Source organism: Schistocerca piceifrons, chromosome 8 (genome assembly GCF_021461385.2).
Source record: "Schistocerca piceifrons isolate TAMUIC-IGC-003096 chromosome 8, iqSchPice1.1, whole genome shotgun sequence".
NCBI classification, from domain to species: domain Eukaryota; kingdom Metazoa; phylum Arthropoda; class Insecta; order Orthoptera; family Acrididae; genus Schistocerca; species Schistocerca piceifrons.
This window is the reverse complement of record NC_060145.1, coordinates 28,035,181-28,055,107: the sequence shown is the minus strand read 5'-3', so window position 1 is coordinate 28,055,107 and position 19,927 is coordinate 28,035,181.

Here is a 19,927-nt window from a genome sequence, read left to right as displayed (position 1 = left end):
TGCTCTTCTAAATTTTCAGGTTTTGTGTGAACCGGTAAAATTATTTCATTAATAGCTCGAGCGTCTAACACTAACCTAATGCTTCCATTTGATTTTTTGACAACAAGTAGAGGACTACAATAAGGTGAGGTGGATGGTTCAATGACCTTCCAGTCTAACATTTGTTTTAATTCTTGCCACACAGCAGGTCGTTGAGATAACGGTACGTTATATGTCTTATGGTAGAAGATCTTGTGAGGCTTAACTTCAATCTTGTACACATACGTGTTGATAACACCTAATCGTTTGGTAAAAACTTGTAAATATTTGGATAACACTTCCTGTAGTTTTATACGTTCATGTACACTGAGAGCTGTAGCTTCACTTATCTTATGATCAAGCAATGTTTTCAAGTCCATTATCTCTGTGTAAGATGAGTGTGTTTGCATGTCTTGAATGTCATTGTCAAGTACTAACTGAACCTTGTACCCTGTACAGTGTTTGTCATGCTTTAGAGTTCTCCTGTCCAAATCAATAATAATTACACTGCCTTTATCATTTAAAATACATTTACCTTTGGAGAAGTCTATAATGCAGTCCTTCTCGCTCATAATATCTATTCCTAATATGCAATTTGTCACAAGGTTTTGTACAACCAGGAATGGCCATTGTACGGTTCCATTACCTATTTTAACGTTTACAAAAACTTGCTTCGTAACCCTACATGACTTATTACCTAGTGCAGTAGTTATTTTACAGTTTTGGGCAGGAAACTCAGGCACAGGTTCCAATTCACACATCTTTTTATACAAATTAAAAGACAAAACGCTCACAGCTGCACCTGTATCTAGGATAATAGTAGTTGGAATCCCACCTACTACACCAGTAGTAGATGCTACAACAATTTCATTTGTGTTTAAACGACATTTTGTACTGTCTTGTAAAAGTTCATCTGATATATTGTTATTGTGGTTGTATCTTATAAATAAAACAGGTAGTTTTTGTTTAGAATTACTCGGCATATCATTATTCTGTTGTTCAAGCGTGGTGTCAAATAACTGATTAACATTGAAGTCGCCCCCCAAGAATTCTTCAGCCACGACCTGGGGCAAAGTAGTGACTGTTTCTAGTTTGTTGGATTATCATTTGTACTACGTACTGACACAGATTGAGGTTGTGCATCAGGTGTCATTTCTATTATATTCACATTCGGATATTGCCTATTATGATCTCCAAACTTTTGCGGTTGTTGTTGCTGTTGCGCATTATAACTTACCTGTCGGTCGTAAGGTATGCTCCAATTTTGACCTGGTGGCTGCTGTGGTAAAGCAGAGTTTGAATAAAAGTACTGATCGTTACGAGTCCAACTTTGATGCTGTCTTGGCTCGTAGTTATTATTATTTCTATTTCTGTTTGTGTTTTTGTTATTACCTTTGTATCCGTTGTTACCGTTGTAGTTATTACCGCGGTGCCTTTTGTATGGATTGCCGCATGAAATGTTATTACTGTTGTAACTATTGTTTGTATTGGAATACGCGTGTTGATTTTGATTTCCGTACTGAGACGGCATGTGAGTTTGCTGTTTTTGTTGTATCGCGTATCCAACTGTGGGCGCGCCAGAATTGTGTTGGCAAGCCTGCATGTTTTGCATACCACTAGTGTAAACATTGTGGCTGCTGTTTTGCCGCGCGAAGCGCTGATCTTCAAGTAACATGTGAACCGAATCTAAAGCTGTTAAAAAATAATCTGAATCGTCATCCGGGATATGTAGAAGTTTTTCCTTAATGTTGAAAGGCAATTTGGCCTTCAACGCTCGGAGTATATCACGCGTTGCGACTGGTTCGTCTAAGAAATGTCCCATGTTCAAGTATTTTTCAAAATATCTGCGTAAGTTACCATTTTTACTGTTAAAAGTTTCAGGTTCTAAAATTTGTCTTCTGAGTCGCTCCTGGACGGATTGCGACCAGAATTTGTTCAGAAAAGCACGCTCAAACTCACTGCACGTGGTACATACGTCAGCTTGACTGTATGCCCAGACAGCTGCATCGCCTTGGATGTAACCGACAATATATGAAATCTTTTTCCGGTCACTCCAAGTGCGCGGAAATGCGTTACTAAAAGATTTAAGAAAAATCACCGGATGAATGGTTCGTTTTTCTGGGATAAAAATCTGAAATTGCCTGTGTTTCATTAAGCTTTCATCTTCCTTCGCATTGTGATATGGATTTATTCCACTGTAATTACTGGTATGTTCAGCTGGCGAGTAATTACGATAATGTTGCTGTGGTTTACCATGATAATAGCTTGTGTTTGTGTTTCCACATCGTGGTATGTGTTGTAGTCGTGGTGTGTTTTGTTCTTGTGTATTTGTCGTGTGCGGAATGTGTGTATCATACTCGAATGTATATTGGTTTCTGAACTGTACATTTTGACTGATATTTTCGTTACATTCAGACTGTAGTTGATCGGTGAATTGTCTCATGGATGCAGTGACGGATTGTACTGCGTCACTGATCAGCTGTTTGTTATTAGTAATGTATTGCGCTACGGAGTCGTGCACAATTGTTGGTAAATTTTCACGTAAGCATCTATCAAAATGTTTGTCTTTGTTCTCAACCCAATCATGAAATTCTTTATTAATATTTTGAAAATGAGCTGTGGCATCTGATTGTAAGATGTCAGTCAGGTGTTGTTCAACATTGTCAAATTTATTCTGTACGTCAGTAATTCGTTTTTTAAGGTTGTCATGTACTGAAGGATATGTTTGAATTTGTTCAGTAAGAACTTCACACGTGACATTAAGGTTTTTTACTTGTGTCTGTAAAAGTGCTACGTCAGTTGTAGTCTTTTCTTGTCTCGTATTAAGCTGGGAAAATTTAGTACTGAGTTCGGTCATCTGTTTGGTCAGTGTGGCGTCTATAAGTTCCACACGTTTACACAAAGTGTCATTACCTATCTTGATTGCTATGAGATCAGATTTGATTTCGTCATTTTGTGTTTTTAACTGTTCATTTTGTGTCTCTAATTGTGCCTTTAAGGTTGCCATGTTTTCGGCGTTCTCTTTCCTTATGGTTGCCATGTTTTCGGCGTTTTGTTTCATTAGCATTTGTAACATGTCGGCAATGTTTACCGTTTGCAAGGTCTCTGCCCCCGCCGCGTCATTAGACGTGACGTCATGCATTAACATGGGCTCCGATTGAGATTTTGAAATTTTTGTAGTGGACGGCCTATCGTAAAAATTTTCGTCAACACTTGCGTCAATGTTTGATGAATCGTCACTACCGGTTGCTGTCGTAAAGTCATTTTCTAACACTTGTCTCACGTCCGAGTCGGATTGCGTCTGAATAGTACGTCCTTGCTGTTCCATTTTTGCGTATTGTTTTCTAGTTATTACCATGCCACACGTGATATATGTTTCAAGAATATTTTTTACACTGATTTTAAAATAAAATGTAGTTGAGCATGAATCGCTCGTAGCAACAATGGCTGTCTGTTAATTTAAAAATATAAACTGAATTTGAGATTATTGGTAATGGCTGCTAGCCATGTTACATGATATCGTACAGAAGTCGGCCATATTGTACACTCGTGTATTGGTATTGTTGCATACGTTATTGTTTAGGGAAAAGTACTGAGAATGAAATTTATCACTGAAACTGTTATGCGGAAAAGAAACACTACAGAATTTACTGAAAAGCTAATACACTGAATTATACGTCTGGTCAAGCCTACCAATGCAAAGATGCTGCGTCTTACCTTATTTTGCTGGAAGTTTCATTGCGTCTTCCCGCAAAATTTCAGAATTGGAAAATATCTTCAGATTTTGTTATCTCTCATACATTGACGTCCAGATCCAGAAAGTTGATTTTTTACATGAAACAAAGAGAACAATGTAACAAATGACAAAATAACAAGTCCGACACGCAGTCGCCAATATAAAATAAATAAAATAAATAAATAAAAATAAAAATATATTGTTATTTGTTATATTGATTATTCTATCTGTATGATGGTGATTGTGATTGCAATTGTATTTGCTTATCTGGAACGTGGACGTTTAATTATTCGGTATCAGACGCTTGACAATGGCTTTTTCGTAAAGGCAATGTTACTCGTAGTTGACCGTGAAATAAAACTGAAATAATCGGACTTCGTAATTAAATCGTTTCCAAAGACTGCTGCGGTAGGTGCGGACTCATAATCTAAATCTCAATATTACAATAATTTGCCAGCCATGCCAATACGTCGTACAGAGGTGATTGTCTACTAAACATAAAAAAAGTTACACAGTTAGTTAAATCAGATATATTCAATGAATAAGCCTACAGTTCATAATCCTACTTACTTTTATAAATATAATTCTTTACAGAATCGAGTGCCTAGTGTGGTTGCAACTCGCAGTATTCTTCTATAACATGAAATATGGCGGTGTGCCAGACAATAAAATAAAATACGTGCTTCTCGCACCACTTCTACCAGAGCTCTCTCTTTCTTAATCAAACATAAGAGTAACGTAATTGTGCTTTTGTTTTATCAGCGACACAGCGCTGCAGTTGTGTGCCATAAGCTTTATTTATTTGTCACTGATTATTTATTTAATTAATATTTCGCGTTTCCGAGGAAACTCACGCTCGGCATGCAAATGTGCCTTTATAAACCATCTATTGAATGACATAAACAAACATTTCTCTTGCACCAGGCACACCAGGCAAAGGAAAAGTTGATGCAGCCAGGCTCAAATGACTGGATCTTAAGAATACTGTTGAGCTGATAATCCTGGAATTGAGAGAGAGGTATCGGAAGTTATGTTGTGTCACAATTTCCTGAAAAATGCTTTATACTGTGGAAAAAATTCTTTACCGAGAGGTTGAATCGCACTAGTAGTTCCAGGCAGAATCCATATTATATCTACCGATTTTTCGTCGTGCTCCACAAAAATTGAGGCGTCGTTATGTCCAGACCATGAGTCCAACAAAAGCACTGAATTAGTTTTGGAGCTGGTAGGAATACTTTTCAAACGAAATGTTGAAAATGATTCTTTCCCATTTTTCCAGATCTTGATACGTCGATTACAACATTTTTGGAACTAAATAGTCCATTTTTTTTTTAATTTTTGGCCCTAATTTCCCTTGCGGTTCTTGAAGACAGAATATTGCTGCGGAAACAGTAAATCACTTTTACTTATCAGTGGCATTGTCGTATATTAATGTGTCATCGCATTCATTGACTGGGCAACAGATTCCGTCTTTTTTTCACCCCGAAGTGATAAAGTGCAGTGTGCACGAAGTTCTTTCGCGAAGCCTACTGATCATCATTATAAACAGCAGTTGCTGGGATAACAACAAGTTTCGTCGTTATGTAAGCTATGAATTTCTCTATAGCACTTTCTATCACTGGCAGCTGCTCTACACGTTTACGCGACGTAAACTTCGTAATTTTGCGACTTCCTATTCGGTACGATATCTTGAACCTGCGTAACCAGGTTGACGAAGCCTGGAAAAAAGCAATATTCAAGTCAGATGCAATTCGGCGGCCCCAGTCTGGTAGATGTCCATCGGTAACTGTGAATAGCCTTTCACTAGCAGTTCTAATAATTTCGAACAGTTTTTCATTCAGATGTTTCCGGTTTTCCGTTTGTCACATATTTTATACTTCATGCAATTCATTCTCCCATTTGCGCTGTTCACGCTCGGATTTCACGAAACGAAAACGCCTTTGCACACTGCGTAACTGCATGCGATTTTTCCCTCCTTCGTTTAACCAATATTTCACTGCCTTTTCTTTGTCGCTGAGAGCTGTTGGCGTACGTGGTTTTTTTAGGCCTGGAAAGTATTCTTCTTCAGAAGTGTTACTAGCATAACTGACGTCGTCCACCACAATTAATGGTACCGTCGCAGTTGTTTCCTACTTCTTAAAACGTATCCACAATTTCAAACGAAATGTCGACATCATTCGAATGAATGTCAAGGAAATCAACTATCAAATGAAACATATGTACGTCCCCTGGAGAAGTAGGTGATTTCGGATGCACACCACGTTCTTCATAATTCATCACAGCTAAATTTAGAACGTTAATTGGATTTCACATTGTGTGAAACCGGAAGAAAAAAGGGGGTACTGTTAGAAGGCACGCCTTACGGAAGCACGATAAATATTAATTCTTCTTTATCTGTATTGTCAACGTCTACCAATACTGCCAACAGGAACGGCTAATTGGTAATAGACGTTATTTGAGTGGCTAATTCACGATCGCGTGTGCCTAGTTGCGCATGTGCATCCCTACAGCGCCAGTAGGGGTGTACATTTCTACCGCCGCCTGGTGCTTTACGAATTTTTCAATTTTCAGCTATTTTTTTAATACTTACGGTTCCCCTTAGAAGCTAACATTTTGACAGCCCGTTTCTTTCTTTGCCTTCTTCCCTCGTAAAAAATTTCAGGGTAGGTTTCTACATGTCTCATTGAACCATTCCCTTGTAAGACGTACTTTAATTGCATCCAAACTATACAGAATGGAAAAATTTTAATTGATAGTTTATTTGTATGTCCATCCTTACTGAGCCGTGCGTGGCTCGTGTTCCCACCTGCATGTGTTTATACTCTGTTTTTAACGTACTTCCATCTCACTACGTTAATTTAAATTACTATTGTCACTGAGTTGCTGCTTTGCCTGACCGCGAGCCGTGTTAGCATTGCATATCGATATATATCTCCTCTTATAGTATCTTTGCTAGACTGCTATTACTTACCGCTCGTTGTCTATTGTAAGTACAGGGTGTTTCAAAAATGACCGGTATATTTGAAACGGCAATAAAAACTAAACGAGCAGCGATAGAAATACACCGTTTGTTGCAATATGCTTGGGACAACAGCACATTTTCAGGCAGACAAACTTTCGAAATTACAGTAGTTACAATTTTCAACAACAGATGGCGCTGCAAGTGATGTGAAAGATGTAGAAGACAACGCAGTCTGTGGGTGCGCCATTCTGTACGTCGTCTTTCTGCTGTAAGCGTGTGCTGTTCACAACGTGCAAGTGTGCTGTGGACAACATGGTTTATTCCTTAGAACAGAGGATTTTTCTGGTGTTGGAATTCCACCGCCTAGAACACAGTGTTGTTGCAACAAGACGAAGTTTTCAACGGAGGTTTAATGTAACCAAAGAACCGAAAAGCGATACAATAGAGGATCTGTTTGAAAAATTTCAACGGACTGGGAACGTGACGGATGAACGTGCTGGAAAGGTAGGGCGACCGCGTACGGCAACCACAGAGGGCAACACGCAGCTAGTGCAGCAGGTGATCCAACAGCGGCCTCGGGTTTCCGTTCGCCGTGTTGCAGCTGTGGTCCAAATGACGCCAACATCCACGTATCGTCTCATGCGCCAGAGTTTACACCTCTATCCATACAAAATTCAAACGCGGCAACCCCTCAGCGCCTTTACCATTGCTGCACGAGAGACATTCGCTAACGATATAGTGCCGAGGATTGATGACGGTGATATGCATGTGGGCAGCATTTGGTTTACTGACGAAGCTTATTTTTACCTGGACGGCTTCGTCAATAAACAGAACTGGCGCATATGGGGAACCGAATAGCCCCATGTTGCAGTCCCATCGTCCCTGTATCCTCAAAAAGTACTGGTGTGGGCGCCATTTCTTCCAAAGGAATCATTGGCTCATTTTTCAGATCCGAAACGATTACTGCATCACGTTATCTGGACATTCTTCGTGAATCTGTGGCGGTACAAACTGCCTTAGACGACACTGCGAACACCTCGTGGTTTATGCAAGATGGTGCCCGGCCACATCGCACGGCCGACGTCTTTAATTTCCTGAATGAATATTTCGATGATCGTGTGATTGCTTTGGGCTATCCGAAAGATACAGGAGGCGGCGTGGACTGGCCTCCCTATTCGCCAGACATGAACCCCTGTGACTTCATTCTGTGGGGACACGTGAAAGACCAGGTGTACCGCCAGAATCCAGAAACAATTGAACAGCTGAAGCAGTACATCTCATCTGCATGTGAAGCCATTCCGCCAGACACGTTGTCAAAGGTTTCGGGTAATTTCATTCAGAGACTACGCCATATTATTGCTACGCATGGTGGATATGTGGAAAATATCGTACTATATAGTTTCCCAGACCGCAGCGCCATCTGTTGTTGACAATTGTAACTACTGTAATTTCGAAAGTTTGTCTGCCTGAAAATGTACTGTTGTCCCATGCATATTGCAACAAACGGTGTATTTCTATCGCTGCTCGTTTAGTTTGTATTGCCGTTTCAAATATACCGGTCATTTTTGAAACACCCTGTAAGTTGGTTAGTGAAGTTCGGATAGTAAGTTCGCGTCGCGAGTTCGGGTCTGCCAGTCGGTTGGAACGCGTCTGGAGCTCAGTCCGGACCAGCCAGTCGGGAAGTCGCAATGCGGCACTAGTGCAGTCGGGTTGGAGTAGCAGTGAGGTCTGCGTCGACATGGCTCGCCCGACCATTGCCGCCACGCATCACCTGAGCTGGGCCACCGTCTTGGTGGATCGTCGGTCGGTCGTCCAACTAGACGACGCGTTTTGGCTCTCCGATCGTTCGTGAGTGGCCTGTGTGTGTGTGTGTGTGTGTGTGTGTGTGTGTGTGTGTGTGTGCGCGCGCGCGCGCATCGACTCCCGATGTTTCTTCGTGTGTGTTTAGTTACTGTTGCTTATCGTTCAGGTGTTCGTGCGAGTGTTTGTCAGGTTGTGTGTGTAGTTGGCGTTAGTTCCACTGACAATTACTTTAAATGTTATCGGCGTACTGGCTCTCAGAGGTCGGTCGTCTCGGCGGGCGACGTGTAACTGGTTCTCCGAGCGCTTCTGGGCGCCTTCAATTACCATCTTGTGGAACTTGGGTCGGTCCTTTCCTGGTGCAAGGATGTCGTTTAGCCAGTGGGCGTGTTTCCTCTACATGGTTAAGTCAGAGCCAGTATTTCCGCCGTCGCGTGTCTGGAGGTGAGTTGGAGAGGTGCCAGCAGTGCAGTCGCGACGGAGCAGCAGTTGCGAATGGACCAACAGGCAGTCGGTCGGTTGTTGCGGACGAGGGAAGCTATCTCCGCGCGGTGCAGTCGGCTGGGGCCGCTGGCATCCCCTGCGCAGTGTCGGAGCGTGCGTGGAGTTGTCCGATCGCTACGAGTTTCGTGGTTCACCAACCCAGGACGTCAAAGTTGAGTGGTTCCTCGTCCATTCATGTTGTGGTTCATTTCTGTGGTTCACTGTTGCTGAGGTTTTCCTGTGAGCAACACAGTGTTTGTACATATTTGATTCTGGACAATTACGTCCGCAGCATTTTGTGTTTGAGTTCTCATGTACCCTTTGGTGGCAAGCAAGTCGTTGTGTCGGTCGGTCCGTGGCTGTCCCCTGGTTGGGTTCCGATGGATCAACTGTGGTTGGGCTCACCAACTGTCTCACCGACTTCTACTTTTACATGTACATTTATACTCCGCAGGCCACCGAACGGTGTGTGGCGGAGAGCACTTTACGTGCCGCTGTCATTACCTCCCGTTCCTGTTCCAGTCGCGTATGGTTCGCGGGAAGAACGACCGCCGGAAAGCATCCTTGCGCGCTCGAATCTCTCTAATTTTACATTCGTGATCTCCTAGGGCGGTGTAAGTAGGGGGAAGCAATATGTTCGATACCTCATCCAGAAACGCACCCTCTCGAAACCTAGACAGCAAGCTACACCACGATGCAGAACGTCTCTCTTGCAGAGTCTGCCACTTGAGTTTTCTAAACATCTCCGCAACGCTATCACGCTTACTACATAACCCTGTGACGAAATGCGCCGCTCTTCGTTGGATCTTCTCTATCTCCTCCGTCAACACGACCTGGTGCGTATCCCACACTGATGAGCAATACTCAAGTATAGGTCGAACGAGTGTTTTGTAACCCACCTCCTTTGTTGATGGACTACATTTTCTAAGGACTCTTCCAATGAATGTCAACCTGGCACCCGCCTTACCAACAATTAATTTTATATTATCATTCCACTTCAAATCGTTCAAATACACATACTGCATGGGGGCTTAATTAAATAAAATGAAAATACTTTTTAAATTTTTAGTAGCCGTTTTTCCGATTACGCTGTGTCTCGTAAACGGTTGGCCCTGACTACTATTATTACGCAATCTGACTGCATAGAACAACAACAAAGAATGAAATGAAAATTTTCGTTAACAGAATTAATTAATGAAGTCCCCAGCAACTATAAAACCTACGGAACCAAAACACAAGTGTAACTGTTCTCTGTGTGGAAGTATGACTCAACGTACACATCTGGCACGGTTCTTCTTCAATAAGACAAGAAATTTCAAACACCATTTATACTGACGTAATTAAAAAATAGAAATACCATAATTGCGTAAGGAAAGCAGAATTACACTCTAATATAAGAACACAAGCCAGATGCTTTGTTGACTGAACCTGTAATGCTGCATTATTTAAACCATTGAGATAATAAAAAGAAAGGAAAGATTTTTTTTTTCTTTTACCTTCATATATTGACGAAAAGCACTCTAATCATTACAATATATCTCCACACCGACTCTCTACTACCACATCTCAACAAGAACTCTTCAGTATCACATCTCAGCAAGCACTGCCTACTACGAGTTCTCGACCAGCACTTTTCACTAGCACATCTCAACAAGCACTGACTACCACGAGTTCTCCCCAAGCACTTTTCACTAGCACATCTCAACAAGCACTGACTACTACGAGGTCTCAACAAGGACTTTTCACTAGCACATCTCAACAAGCACTGCCTACTACGAGTTCTCGACCAGCACTTTTCACTAGCACATCTCAACAAGCACTGACTACCTTGACATCTCCCCAAGCACTGCCAGTGGAGGCGGCTGAATAATACTCTTTGGCGCAATCTCTGGTGCTGTGGCTCAGTGTAGCCACCTTTCATTTGCCCCTCCTCCACGGGCCAGAATGTGATGGTATTTTTGCCAGCATTGGTGGTGAAAATACCACCAAATTCGTCCACAAAAATACAGACAAAAATAAAAGATAATATTAATACCTAAATATCACATAATTAGATAAAATTTTGGCTTTTCACTGACCTTACAATAACCTAATATATAAAATACAGTAAGCAATACAAATTCTTTCATACATGTGACTTTACATAATAGTTTACACAATACACAAAAAATCAGTTTATACAAATGTTCACAAAAAATGCTTTTAATTATACAAAAAGAAACAAGTTGTTTATAGCTCCAGCAGTGGCACCCAGCAATGGTCAACAGGTGCAAATACCAACAAGTGACATCATTTTAGTAGAAGCAGTCCATCAGTGGCACTCAGCAATGTTGAACAGGTGCAGACACCAACAAGTGACATCATTCTGCAGAAGCAGTTCCATTAGTGGCACCAAGTAATGTTGAGCAGGTGCAGACAGCAAGAAGTAACATCATTTCAGTAGAAACAGTTCCAACAGTGGCACCCAGCAATGTTGAGTAGGTGCAGACAGCAAAAATTGACATTATGTCAGTAGAAGCAGTTCCATTTGTGGCACCCGGCAATGTTGAACAGGTGCAGACAGCAACAAGTGACATTACTCAGCAGAAGTAATCCATCAGTGGCACCCAGCAATGTTGAGTAGGTGCAGACAGCAAGAACTAACATCATTTCAGTAGAAGCAGTTCCATCTGTGGCACCAAGCAATGTTGAAGAGGTACACACAGCAACAAGTCACATTTATCAGCAGAAGTGGTTCCATTAGTGACATCCAGCATTGTTGAACAGGTGCAGACACCAACAAGTGACATTATTTCAGTAGAAGCAGTTCATCAGTGGTTCCCAGTAATGTTGAACGGGTGCAGACACCAACATGTGACATTATTTCAGTAGAAGCAGTCCATCAGTGGCACCCAGCAATGTTGAGTAGGTGCAGACAGCAACAGGTCACATTATTTCAGTAAAAACAGTCCATCAGTGACCCCCAGCAATGTTGAGCAGGTGCAGACAGCAACAAGTGACATCATTTCAGTAGAAGCAGTTCATCAGTGGCACCCAGCAATGTTGAGCAGGTGCAGACAGCAACAAGTGACATTATTTCAGTAGAAGCAGTCCATCAGTAGCACCTAGCAATGATGAGCAGGTGCAGAGAGCAGTCCATAATATTCACTATCACTGATCACACTGTTCATCAGAGTCTATTAGCAGAAATTAAACATGTCCTAGTGGCACCAATCATGTAGAAAAGGTACAAGTAACAGTCCATAATATTCACTATCACTGATCACACTGCTCATCAGAGTTTATAAGCAGAAATTAAACATGTCCTAGTGGCATCAATCATGTAGAAAAAGTACAAGTCACAGTCCATAATATTCACTATCCTAATCACACAGTTCATCAGCAGAAATTAATCATTTCTAAGTGGCACCCATTATGTTGAAAAAGTGCAGCTAACAGTCCATAATATCCACTATCACTAATCACACAGTTCAGCAGCAGAAATTAAACATTTATAAGTGGCACCCATTATGTTGAAAAAGTGCAGGTAACAGTCCATAATATTCACCATCACTAATTAGTCAGTTCAGGCATGAACAATTGTTTGAATGCACATACAAATGCTTTTACACACTAAACATATAAATTCTAATAAACACACAAATGATATCAGATAATTTTCATATTAACTATTACAAATACTCAAATATCAGTAAACCTATAATATTTATGGGTGTCAGTGCAAGCCACTACATACAAATAAAATAATATTTAGGAGATAGGTGGGTAGGATTAGGAAAGGAAAACACACAAAACACACTCACTCATCTTTCATCCACATTAAGTACTACTGTGTAATTGAATAGTGTTAACTGTGTAAATGGAATTCTGTCAAAATTTCATGTTCATCATGTGTATCAAGTAGTAGTGGCAGCAATGTATAACAGTCAATAATAGCTAAGTCAACGTCATAGTCATCATGTCAAGACCAATGTTTGCCAAGCCAAATCAAAATGTACGGTTGCTGAACAACTGTCAGTGAGCCAAGATATGCAATTACTTCCTCTCTCCAAAAAAAAAATATGTACTGCTTATTGATTTAACAAAGTGTGTGTATAGACTATCTTCCTTCTACCTGAGTGTTCTAGTCTGCTATCTTCATCCTCCTTGTGCCATACAGACCAACAAAAAAAATATGCACCTCACTTACTTTACCTCTTATACACCAAAACTCCAATAATCATCAGCATCACATAATCTCAATACTTCAATAATACCTCTTACGTCGATACATTTAAACCTTATCATCAATATCATTTACCTTACCTCTTGTCCACAAAATCTCCAATAATCATCAACTTCACATAATCTCAATAATACCTCAAAAATACCTCTTCAATACGTCGATACATATAAACCCTATTACCAATATCATTTCACTTCCATAACAACTCTTTCCTCTAGTCAGTCTCCTCGAACAAGTACTGATAAAATCCTAATGCAAACCTCATCATCCTATACCATCCGAAGACACATTGTCAACACACAACCTCTGTGTAATCCATCAGACCCAAATCTTCTACTCATTATGAATTATAAACAAAAGAAATGCATACATGACATCTAACAGACTTAGTTCGAATAACTCTCAGTAATTAAGTACGATTACGGAGTGTGAATGATCATAATATTTCACAGTGTGTACACCACTTCAAGAATTATGGCAAACAGAAGCAAACATGTGCAGTATTTCTTGTGTCAAGTGTCACTTCCTATTTCAATTGCTCACGAAAAAAGCAGTGTAATAACTGTCAATGGTCTAAACCTAGTTTTGGTATGTCATGTCGTTAGCTTCCTTCCTATTAGCATAAATTTATACAGCTTCCATAAAACCTCCAGCTCATGTGGCTTCTATGAAGTTTCTTGTACTAATGTCGTTCGTCGAATTATAGCAGTTCATTTTCTTATCTTAAAAATATAACGCACTGAGCGTAAGCAAAACATGCAATAGCGAGTAAATATACCAGTAGAGAACAGAATGTCAACAAGTGGATGCAGCACAATTCTTACAACGAGGCTCTGCCAAGCGAACAATCTGTAAATAATACAATAGTGTAACCTAAACTCTATGTTCGTACACTGTACATTAGCATTGCTATATACCAAATTAAAGAGAAGTTGTGACGACAAACAGAAATGTGTAAATATGCAATCCATAAGCAAGGCAGCAAATATGTTATCTAACATAATAAACAGGTCATTAGCATCATATCAGGATAAGCAAATAAATGTTCATATGTCATCTTAATAAGTAAACATGAAGGCTCAAGCAGATAAATCACAAAGTATAACTTACATACATAATCACAGTCAGCACAATTAATCAGGTGACAATTATAATTTAAATAAATAAGCACAGCAGGCACATAATAAAAAAAATATGACATCAGTGAAAAAGCAGTGCAGCCAAGCGATGCATAATATATAGAAGTTACAACCCAGTTCAATCATCAATCATTGTCATAATCAGTTAACGTACGCAAGCACGTCGCTTCACAAGTAAATTCATAGAACATGAAATTAGCACAAAGTATGAATCACGTAATTGCGAGCAGCAAATTACGTCTAAAGTACGTACCTAAGTGGAAATATGTTACCTGAAAAATGAACTCAATTAATAGTTACCTTTTTTAGTTTATTAGTTTCTTCTTCGAAATTACATTCTTCCTGAAAATTTCTCGATAGCAAGTCCTCTTAACGTCGGAGACACACAGAATTTACCTCAAGTTCTTAAATATTTTATACAACCGTATCCTGAAAAATACTTTACGTTAATAACATAATTCATCAAGTCACTATAGCTTTATACTGAATTTAATCGGAGAAATTAAACTGTGTATTTGTTTACGGCTGTCAGTGCATTCTCACTGAGCGCTCGATCATCTGTAGGCGCGTGACGTAGGAAGCAATTGTTTGCGGTCAACAACTGCCTTGTGCGGCGCTCAGACTTGACTGTTGCTTTGAGTATATGCCGCCGCCAAAACACAGGGCGGTATCCTTGTACTCTCTGCGTGTTTACATGTAGCTGTTAGTTTCTCAGAAGTACGTCATTCCACAAAAATTTTGACATTAGATATATGATGTATTCCCTTAGAGCGTCGTGATTTAAGAGTTTCTACTTCAACGGTGTTATCATGAATAAGTTTGCGAATTCTATATGGACCGATATAAAGCAGAAAAAATTTGCAACACAAGCCTTTTCCTTTGTGCGACAAACGATGAGACTTAATTAACACCTTTTGACCAACTGACAAGATTTTTATACGACCAGGATGCTTAGCTGATTTCTCTCTTTTAGCAGCTGCAGATGCAATATTTTGCAGAGCCAGGTTCACAACTTCAGAATGCCGCAGTTTCTGTGAAGGTGGAAAAGGAACGATTTCAGAAATGCGATTTGTCGGTGCTTTGTTTTTTAATATCAGTATAGGCAGTAAAGAAGTTGAGTCATTAGGAAGTTCATTCAGGATGTTTTGAAAAATATGAAGATACTGATCCCACGTTCTGTGATTCTGATGACAATAGAGTCAACACAATTTATTGATTTCCTTCATCCATCTCTCTGAAGCGTTAGATTGAGGGTGAAAAAGTGAAATGAAAATTGGTTTAATTTTATGACGCTGTAGAGTACGAAGCCAAATTTTAGAACGAAACTGTGATCCATTATCTGATATAACCTTATCAACATGACCAACTTCTTTAAGAAAATGGTTAATGAGAGCATTAGATACTGAACGAGCTGTTGCTTTGCGTAATGGTGTAAAACACACATATTTTGATGTCAACTCCACTGCTACGAAAATGTACGCAAAACCATTAGCAGAACGAACTACTGGACCGAACAAATCGACTGTATCCATGTCCTTTAATTTCGCTGGAATGATAGGAAACAACGGTGCTCTGTGAGAAATTGTTGGTGGCTTAGCCCTTTGACATAATTTGCATTTGGCAAGAACAGATCGAATTCTTTTTTCCATATTACTGAAGTAGCAATTTTCCCGTAATTTATGAAGGCATTTTCTGGGACCAAAGTGTGCATAACTGAAATGCGCATACCAAATCAGCTTATTAACCCACTCATCAGGAGTACAAACTAACCAAACAGAGTTGTCGACCGATTTTCGTTTCGAAAGAACTTTCCAGATAGTTCGCAAAAACGAGGTGTGGCCAAATTGTCCAATCTAACAAAGCGTTTAAGAAAATTACAGACACCAAGGAAACTACGAACGTCACGCTTTGTGGTAGGAACAGCATAATTACGAATAGCGTCTAATTTCTCTGGATCAGGAAGAATACCTTCTGTAGAAATAATGTGACCGAGAAATTTCACTTGAGAACGACCAAATTCAGATTTTTCCAAGTTCACTGTAATGCCAACTCTTGCAAAGATACGTAATAATGAATCAAAAATTTTGTTGTGCTCACTCCAAGAATGTTTAGCAATAAGAATATCGTCAACATATGAAGTAATATTGTCACGAAGATAAACAGGTAAGATTTCGTTTAAACTACGAATGAATGCTGCTGAAGATACAGTAAGTCCAAACGGTAATTTCCGAAATCTATTTTGGGTAAATTAGTCATATCCGGTTATTGTTTACTTACTCTCTAGATAGATTGATAGTCGAAGAGTTGGTTTGACAGATGCAAAGAATAGTAAAAGAGTAGGCAGCGGTGCAGAAAACTAAAAGGGAAATAGCACCACTACAGCTCGGGGCCCTATGCTCACTACGGCACATATTCACTTAGAGTAGTGAATCCCCTGAGGACTTTAATAGCCGCACATAATTTCCAGTTTGTAAAAGAGTAGGCAGCGGTGCAGAAAACTAAAAGGGAAATAGCACCACTACAGCTCGGGGCCCTATGCTCGCTACGGCACATATTCACTTAGAGTAGTGAATCCCCTGAGGACTTCAATAGCCGCACATAATTTCCAGTTTGTGACTTAGTGGCAAACTTGGCGGAAGTGCGAACGTAAATTGATCTAACCATGCACATGGATGTATGTCATTCTTAGAATTGCGAAAGATCTTAAATTTCCGAACAGTCAAAAAATGTTTATAGTCAAAGTTTTCACCTCGTGGCGACAAAGACCTACCGCGTCTGTCCCAGTCACAATGACGATTATTGTTAAATTCACGCGCCTGGCGCTCTCTTGTTGCAACCTGTAAATGAAACAAACTATTTTCTTCAAACCCCTCTGCTATCTGTGATTCTAAATTTCTTCTACTGTCTTTTCCTACAATTTCGCCTTCGATTTGTTTGACTTGCTTTCGTAATGCCTCAACTTCCCTTTTCACGTGTTCATTAAATTTTCCCTGATTTTCAACATGCTTATTTATGTTCTCGTACTCTTCGGTTTCTGCAAATGGTAATGGAGCTGTATCATCTGAATCTCTGTCCCCATGTAAACTAAGATTTGTCAATTTGTCTGAAATCTCCTCAACTCTTTCCGCTAAATCACCTATTTTTTCTTTCTGTTTATTTACGTCTTCCGTGTCGCGACTCGGGTTTCAGTATTGACACATTTGGTGGTTAACTGTTCATATTGTTGTGTTAGATTATTTATTCTGTCATTTGGTACGGATTCCCCGATTCTTTCAAGTATTTCTTCCTTATCGTGTGCATGTTGTAAATTTAACTCTGAAAATTTCTGTACTATCACGCGATCTCTTTCCTCCTGTTCTCTATCCTGTTCCTCTTGTATAATTTCTATTGAAATTAAACTATTATTGTGAGCATTCAAAATCGGTTGTACTTCTTCTCTAATTTCTTTCTTTGATTCATCTTTCATGTTTTTGAAACATGTCCCCATTCGTGAGTCTAACCGAGTTTCCATTGTTCCCACCTGTGTTTTTAATTCAGATCTAAACCGTGTTTCCATTGTTCTCATCTCTGTTTTAATTGTCGCTATCTCTGTTTTTAATTCAGATCCTAACTGTGATCCAAGTGAGTCTAACCGTGTTTCCATTGATCCCATTTCAGTTTTAATTGTTCCTATCTCAGTTTTAATTGTTCCTATTTGTGATCCCACTGTTTTTAATTCAGATCCCAAATTTAATATTGCAACCATCAACTGCTCCATATTAAATGGTTCAAAATTCTTTTCGCCCCTAACATTTCCCGCAAAACTAACTTCCTTCTGCATAGCCATAAAGCTATCTGTGTTCGATACTATTCCAGAATCTTCTGTCGTTAATGTCGGATTCTGAAAATTTTTTGATTATGAAAAATTTTGAAATGGTTCCGGACTATTTACCCGACTTACTACATTGTTTTCCCCTTCATTATCCATCATACTGTTTTCCTCTGTTGGCGAGTTCGCCATGTTAACAATTTCGTCATTCTCACTATTTATCATTTTTGCCTTTTTCATTGATCGCGTAATCATTTACAAAACATACAAAACTCGTCACTGTACGAAAATTACACACAATGACTCTTTATCTCCAACAATACTATTTACATGAAATGTTTCCCTCAAACACGATTAATCGAACAATTGAAATAATTGCCCTACATTATCAAACCCATAGACAAGACAATAAAAATTAAATTTTGAAAAATACCATTAGAAGAATGCCAATTACCAAATCTACACATGCAAAATAGACTACAATTACTAAACTACAAATTACTACAACAATACTACTGTCTACTATTTTTACAATCAGAAGATCCCAAGGGACGATCCGAAGCAGCGGTCGCCACGTGCATGGGGGCTTAATTAAATATAATGAAAATACTTTTTAAATTTTTAGTAGCTGTTTGTCCGATTACGCTGTGTCTCGTAAACGGTTGGCCCTGACTAGTATTATTACGCAATCTGACTGCATAGAACAACAACAAAAAATGAAATGAAAATTTTCGTTAACAGAATTAATTAATGAAGTCCCCAGCAACTATAAAACCTACGGAACCAAAACACAAGTGTAACTGTTCTGTGTGTGGAAGTATGACTCTACGTACACATCTGGCACGGTTCTTCTTCAATAAGACAAGAAATTTCAAACACCATTTACACTGACGTAATTAAAAAATAGAAATACTATAATTGCGTAAGGAAAGCAGAATTACACTCTAATATAAGAACACAAGCCAGACGCTTTGTTGACTGAACCTGTAATGCTGCATTATTTAAGACATTGAGATAATAAAAAGAAGAGGATAGATTTTTTTTTCTTTTACCTTCATATATTGACGAAAAGCACTCTAATCATTACAATATATCTCCACACCGGCTCTCTACTACCACATCTCAACAAGAACTCTTCAGTATCACATCTCAGCAAGCACTGCCTACTACGAGTTCTCGACCAGCACTTTTCACTAGCACATCTCAACAAGCACTGACTACCACGAGTTCTCCCCAAGCACTTTTCACTAGCACATCTCAACAAGCACTGACTACTACGAGTTCTCAACAAGGACTTTTCACTAGCACATCTCAACAAGCACTGCCTACTACGAGTTCTCGACCAGCACTTTTCACTAGCACATCTCAACAAGCACTGACTACCACGAGTTCTCCCCAAGCACTGCCAGTGGAGGCGGCTGAATAATACTCTTTGGCGCAATCTCTGGCACTGTGGCTCAGTGTAGCCACCTTTCAATACTCACAGATATTTTACAGAAGTAACTGCTACCAGTGTTTGTTCTGCTATCATATAATCATACAGTAAGTGAACGAGGGCAGACTGACCTCTGTGGAGGCTTCTGAGTGACACTGGTGTTTAATTATCTGTTTTTAGCTGCTTAAAATTTATGGTTTTTTTTCTTTTATCGTAAATATTTTGCAAAATAAATTCTTTAATTTATCTTTAAAGCTGAAACATTGCGGCCTTCTGCCTTTAAAATATTATGGAAATATATTTTCAAATTTTGAAACTTAA